This window comes from Ceratotherium simum, chromosome 9 (genome assembly GCF_057802395.1).
Source record: "Ceratotherium simum simum isolate JZ-2026a chromosome 9, ASM5780239v1, whole genome shotgun sequence".
Taxonomy (NCBI): Eukaryota; Metazoa; Chordata; class Mammalia; order Perissodactyla; family Rhinocerotidae; genus Ceratotherium; species Ceratotherium simum.
In genome coordinates this window covers 80095263-80102856 of record NC_141908.1, presented here as the reverse complement: position 1 = coordinate 80102856, position 7594 = coordinate 80095263, and positions in this window count along the sequence as shown.

Sequence of the window (7594 nt, the reverse complement as noted above, 5' to 3'; positions counted from 1 at the left end):
CTCCGTGGTGCCTGCTAATTGTTTATAGTCCTTGAAGGTGGCCGTGTGGCTGGGGAATGAGGTGAGGTTTCGGGGAGTTAGGTGCTGTAGTCTTCACCTACTTTTAATTTTTAACCAATGAAATGGCAGTTATGGAGGTCCCCATGGCACCTCTGCTGGGTGACATCTGGCCCATGTAGAAGACAGGCTGCTTAGCAAAATCATTCCTGACAAAACCTGAGAAATGGGAAAACGATTACTCATGATGGAAAAGGATTATATACCTGGCTGCATATTTTGACTGATAGAATGAAAATAATTGAAGGTGGAATAAGGGTCAAGAGATTTTCACATCTGGAAGAAGCAGAGATTCAGGGTTGAGATCGAGGAACAACCCAAATCTGAGTGATTCCCAGATAACAAGAAATAAAATGTTTAGAGATGACATACTTATTTAGCTGCAGTGTGGGGTCCTAGATTTAGTTCAAGTGATAGTAATAATAGCAACACTAACTTAGCATTTAGTATGACCCGGGGCTATTTGAAGTGCTCTAAGTGTGTTTAGTTACCTAATCCTCACAATAACCCTATGGAGGAGGCAGTAGAGTCATTCCCATTTTAGAGAGGAGGCGACTGTGGCCCAGAGAGTTTAAGCAAGTTGACTTCTATGGCTGGTGAGCAATAGAGACAGACTGGTACCCAGGCAGCCTGGTTCCAGAGCCCATGACCTTGGCTGCTGCAGGAACCACCTCAGATACAGGGAATTGTGTTCTTATCGGGGAATTTTCCCCATATCCACAATCACTTTCAGTGCTTGTCACTTGCTGAGTTGAGAAGACGGTTCTGACACATTCACTGCCAAACTTTGGATATTCAATGACAGGAGCATGTTGTCAAATAGAACGCTCAGAGATGAATCCTCAGTGGAACTTCTAGTTCTTGGGTACCAACTCCCCAGTCTCTTGTTATTCAAGGTAGGCTCGCAGTAACTGCAGGTGTGTGCATTTCAGTCTGCTCTTAAAGAGAAGAGACAGTCTGTGATTTACACTCACAGTACCCAGTTCTTCTTCCTTGAAGCAGTTATCACAATCGCAGTGAATCGATGATTTGTTTTATTTGTTCAACGTTCACCTCCCTCTTTGAGCTCACCACTGTATTTCTGGTTCAGGGTCTGGCACACGTGCCCAAGACACGCCTGTTGAACAAACAAGTGAATGCCTCAGCCCAGCAGCTCAGTCCTGTGTTCACCATCAATTTTTCCCTCTAGCAGTTATCACCCCACAGAAATGGGGGCAACATATGGAATTTTTACCCTGCACTCTTACTTGGCAGTTCATCAAGGAATTTTCCTGTTCACCAGCAGACTCGCATGCTTGCTTTGTTTAAGAGACATTTCAGTGTGTTACACAGGGGATTTTTTCCTGAAGATGTGATTATTCCTGGCTTGATCCTGCTGCTGCGATACGGCCATGTCTGGCACAGAGCTCGCGTGGCGTGGGATTAGGCGTCTACATTGTGTGCAGTGGCTTGGACACATTGCTGGGCTTATTAGAGCGGGGCCTTGTGGCTCACTTTACAAAGACAACAGCTGCAGCATCACTCCAGCAGTCATGTCATAATTCGGGACATGTGACACCTCTGCACGACACACGCAGCAAAAACATTTATTCTTCTTATCTGTCAATACATTTGTGCCTCTCATCTCTCTCTTTCTCTGGTTTCTTCCTTTTTTTGCTTCTTTTCACAAGCGGCAGAATACATCCCAATGCCCAAACAATTGGCTTCTCCACAGAAATATTCTTAAGGCAGCTGCATTCTTATTGTACATTTTTGAATGAATATATATGTCTCTCTTAATAAGAAACAGGCTTTTTGAAATGCAAGACCAGTTTCAAAGCACATAATGATATTCAATTAACCAAATATGGGCTGCACCCACCTCAGAGGTGTGGGTGAGGTAGTATAAACACTCTGTTTGACTCCTGAGAAACCAGGCTTTCATGGGATTATCCCAGCTAAAGGACACCGAAGCCTTGAAAGAGGCCAGAGGAGGGCACTTTTCATGATGCGCTCATTCCACCCCACCCCCCAGGGATACGGGATCTGAGATGGTGTGAGATAATCCTCCAATTAGGTTCCAGAGGAAACTGCGCTGAAATGGCTTATCTGAAGTCACACTGTCAGTCAACAGGGAGCGGGAGTAAGCTCAGGATTGCTGGATCACAGCCATGCACGTGTTCTACTTCTTTCAAGCCATTAGTCTACAAGAGCCAACTTGACAATCATGGCTGTGACCAGGGTTGAAACGTCAGGCTTAGGTGCTCTGAGTCAGGCATGACATGAGGATACAGCAGAGGCACCCCTGGTGCACGGCAGCAAGTTTGCCTGACAACTCCATTTCTTACCTGAGAAGTGTGATTCTCCGGCCCATGGGCTGTGCACCTCCCTCTATCTATAGAGTCAGAAAGTACACATGGCTTGCCTTGAACCTGGACAGCAGGCCTTGCCTAATATGAGTCCCTCTAGCAGTCAGAGTACGAGCAATTGCAGGTAGGACCAGCCGTCCAGCTAGGCAGAAGGATCTGATGAATCCCCGGGAGGACGAGGCAGTGGGTCAGAGAAGTCAGCGGAAGCACTAGGAGGTGGAGGAGGACCCGACAGAGAAAACAGTATTTACTGAGTTTCTACCATGCACCATGCATGATGATAGATTTTCTTATTCTTGTGTTATAAATGAGACAGTGAGGCTTTGAGAGGTTGCATGACGTGCCTATTTCCTGGTAAAAGCCACAAGGAACCTTTGAACCTTGTTTGTCAAATTCCAACGTTCTTGGTCAGGGCACGGCTCAGGGCTGTGCCAGTTGTGTCCTGTGCAGTGGTACCAGGCAGAAGGAGTGAGTGGGAGAGGAAATCCAGCCACAGGATCCATCTGGAGACAGAGACAGCTTTTGCTAGCAGCCCCTCCATGACTCTTCCATTTCATCCCACTATCCCCATAGACTTAGATCCAAACCAGACTACAAATGGTCAGAAGCCACAGTTGACCAGGATAGCCCCACATAAATCAGAGAAGGTGCTGATACTCCTGGAGGCTTTTCACTTGCTGCCTCCGTTACTGCTTGTTTCCTGCTGGGCGTGGTGGCCCAGGGTGGGTAGGTGTTGATCATAGGTGGCGAAGGCCCAGAACTTTCAGGTAAATCCTGGTGCTGATGGAGGCAAGACCACATGTGCCCAACTTTCCTTCAGAATGTTTTTGCTGAGTTCTGTTTGCCTTTGCTTTTGACTCAAAAGAGGTGAAGTTTGAGGTTGAGAGAAGTAGGCAGCCATGACTCAATTAAAAATGGTAGAGGCAGTGCAGTCAGACCGCCTAACTTCCAGTTCTGAGTGAGCAGAAGCAGTGGGGCACGTGTGAAGAAGACATGGGGTCTTCACCCAGGCTGACCAAGCTAATCATCTTTAAGAAGTGAGACTAATTTGTATCTGAGGTCTAAACCAGACTACAAAGTTACTTTAAGATTATGACAATTCCAGACAGACTGGCTTTAAACAACAGGAAAACCTATTATCTTATGTTCAGAAGTAGGGAAGGATTCAGGATTTGTTGATTCCACAGCTCAAAGATATTTTCAGACCTAGGTTCTTTTGGTTTTTCTCTTTGCTGTCAACGGTATCAGCTTCACCCTGAAGCTGGTTCTTCCCCACATGGTCATATGATGGCTGCCAACAGCAACTGGTACAGCATACTTTTGTGTTTATTTCTAGTTGGATGAGATAGACTGACTTTCCATTTCCAGAAACCCCAAGCAAGCCTCTCCTTGCATCTCTTTGGCTTGCATTGACTTAGTTCTGCTCATCTCTGAACCAATCCCTGGCAAGAGGGATGGAATCACCTGCTTTGGCTTAGACTCATTATCTGGGGTAGAATGAATGCTAGGAAGTCTTCCAGTTCTCCTCCAAAATGTCACTCCAACCTGAAATCCCCACTTATAAGTGTGTCAGTCCAGGTTCAATCAGAGAACAGAACTGCTGTGAGTGGCATGGAATACAGGCTGTATTATAGGGGTTAGGGCTTACTCAATGTGGGAGTTGTTGAAGCAGTCTGGGCAGCCTCTGCCTCTGTGTCTGGTGATGAGCCCAAAGCCACCATAGGTCAGCTAGACTAACAATCAAGAAGGAAAGCTGGTGCCCTTCGACTCAGAACTCAGGAAGGTAAAGGAAGAGATCTGGCAGGTATTAGAGAGCTGTGGGTCTGGGTGCCACCCATGCCAACAAGGTGAGCCAGCAGACAATGCGCATGGGCTGCCACAGCACCGGGCACTCTGCACCGAACTTCAGAGCATAACCAAACAGCTGAGGCTTCACTCTCTCTCCCAGATCTCAAGCAAAATGTCTCTCGTATTCAATGCTAACCTGGAACCATACAAGGGAGGGAATTCTGGAGGGAATGAGCTCCCAGCTTAACCAAATTGATATAGCACAAAGCAACCATGATATGCATAATCTAGTGCAATGATTCTCAAGCGGAGGTTACTTTGCCTCCAGGGGACATTGGGCACTGTCTAGAGACATTTTGTTGTTCACCACAACTGGGAGGAAGCTACTGGCATCTAGTGGGTAAAAACCAGGGATGCTGCTAAACATCCTACAATGCACAGGACAGCCCCTCATAACAAAAAATTATCCCATCTGAGATGTCAGGAGTGCCAAGGCTGAAAAACCTTGATCTGGGGTGACCACCAACTGTAAACAAGTCATGTTCAAACTCTGTCTTCATCAGATCATACAGCAGGGAGAAGTGACTGCTTAGGTTTATTTAGCGGTGGGAACTAGTGGCATATGTCTGCAGTTGACAATATAGAACATGCCCAGGACATTTGGCATCTGTCATACGTAGCTATTATTAGAAGGCCTTTACTTAAAATATATATATATAGAGGCCAGCCCGGTGGTGTAGCAGTTAAGTGTGTGCGCTCCGCTTTGGCAGCCCGGGGTTTGCAGGTTCGGATCCCGGGCGCGCACCAATGCACCACTTGTCAAGCCATGCTGTGGCGGTGTCCCATATAAAGTAGAAGAAGATGGGCACGGATGTTAGCCTATCTTCCTCAGCAAAAAAGAAGAGGATTGGCAGTGGATGTTAGCTCAGGGCTAATCTTCCTCACACACACACACACTATATACATATATTATATTATATATTATATATATATATATTTATATATATATATATATAATAACAAAGCTTTTATTGGTCATTCCTTATATCTCTTTGACCCCTCTCCCATCCCTATAGAGACTTGTACCCAGGTTGATATCTATTGTTTCTTAACTGATTTTGCTATGGGATGGGGGCCCAACCAGTCCTTTACATCCAACCATGCTTACGTATACACAGACCCGTCTATAGATAGAAACTATACACTACATCAGCAGATGGGCTCTCTGGCCTCTTGGGACACGGTTTACAGATACAAAGTAGATGCTTTTTTAGGGGGACTTTTATCGTGTTGAAAAAAGGGTTGGAATGCCACATTGGTATTTCCAATTAAATTCTCAGGAAAGTGCTTCCTGATGATGTAATGGCATAGTTGAGGCAGATGTGCCATTGACTGATGAGATAGAAGTTGTTGGAGAGAAACGTAAGCCAAGAAGGGTAGTGTGTCACTTCAAAGCTTCCATTTTCTATTAGACTGTTGGCACTTCCAGGGAACCCCATGGTATGGACCCTATAACAGCCCAGGAGACACTGATTGATGGCGAATTGCCTATGGATCTGATACTGAAATTCACTGGCACTTTCATAATGTAGCAGGAAAATATCAGCTACATGATCACCAGTCCTCATTGGACAAGGGCTCTTGCTGATTTCATCCTAAGGATGCAGGGTTCTGGCCAGCCGTAGGAGGTGTAGGGAAGGGAACCAGTGAGAAAACTTTGATATACCCTCTGCCTTCCCAACCTCCAGGTGAAATGTGGATATCTGTTCTAGAACATTCTAAAACTAAGAAGATATGACTATGTATGCATAATATAAAGGATGCTTGTGGAATTGGACAGATGAGTGAAGCACTGATTAACTTGGTGTATATGAGCAGTATTTTTGTTACTGAGGTATAATTGACATATAACATTATATTAGTTTCAGGTGTACAGCATAATGATCCAATATTTGTATATGTTGCAAAATGATCACCACAATAAATCTAGTTAACTTCTGACACCATACATACTTACAAAATAATTTTTTTCTTGTGATGAATACTCTTAAGATCTACTCTCTTAGTAACTTTCAAATATACACTACAGTATTATTATGTATAGCCACCACACTGTACATTATATCTCCAGGACTTACTTATTTTATAACTGGACGTTTGTACCTTTTGACCCCCTTCACTCATTTCACTCCCCCTTTCTCTTCTGTTCTTATGTCTTCTTTCTCACATACTCTCTCTCCCTATACATCTAAACATTTAGCCCAAAACTGTAATAATATTTTACATGTTATTTTGTAACTTGCTTCCTTTAACCATAATAGGATGAGTTTTCCTGTGTCAATAGATAGAAATCCATTTTTCTATTATTAATGGTTAGGTAATATGTACTTAATAGAATGAACTATACTTTATTGGACCAATTCCTGATTATTTAAGTTTAGGATTTCTCTAAAAAATATATTATAAATAATCTCCACTGAATACTCTTGATATATAAACTTTGCATTGTTGAACACTTGAATATTTCTTTCCTTAGGATAAATTTCTATAAGTAGACTTATTGGGTCAAAGGGCATTCATATTTTAAGGCCTTAGATATTCTTTTTGGAGCTAATAGCTGATTAGCAATATTATATGTGTAACCCTGGGGGAGGGGTGGTACATGAATTGTGATCATGGGTTTGACTGGATACCAGTGGCCCAGCTCTGTGCTTTTCGAAGAGCAAATGTGTCTCCCAGCAGTAAATATCAAACAAAACCTTAGTTCCACAATCTGGCACTCAATTGTTCACTTCTTCAACATAGCAAGGGAAAAAAAGTGGTTTTCATAGTGTAACAAACACATTGGTCTATTGAAGTACTACCACAGACATATTTAATTTCTGTGAAAATAATTGGGTCTGGAGGAAGAATTATAGCTATCAAATTGTTTCTTCCAAAAAAGAAAGGAAAGGAGGTTTAAACGATTAACTAGCAGAGTCATAGCTCTTTTGATCCTCAGGAAAAGAAGTAAGAAACTTGCCCTCAGATGGGAGGGTGCAAGGAAGAAGCAAGGAGGAGAGTAGTCCTCAGGGTTCCGTCCAACAAAGGGTGTCCTTTGTGTCCTCAACACACAGAGGGTTGGCAGGGGCTCAAGCTCCAGCCATCTGTCAGCTGCCATAGCTCTTGGGCTCGACTAGGGGCGAAGGGGGCACAGGTGGGGGCAACTGCTGAGAGAAAAGGAGGCCGAAAATGTTGGCCGTCTCCATTTTAAGGGCAAAAGCCATGCGGCCCCTGGTTACAAAGCTGGCTAATGAGCTTTCACACGTTCTGTTATTTAATCACCACAAGTACCCAATGAAGTTGGTACCATTGCTCCCGTTTACAGATGAGACCACGAGGATCCAATAGCTGAGAGGCTG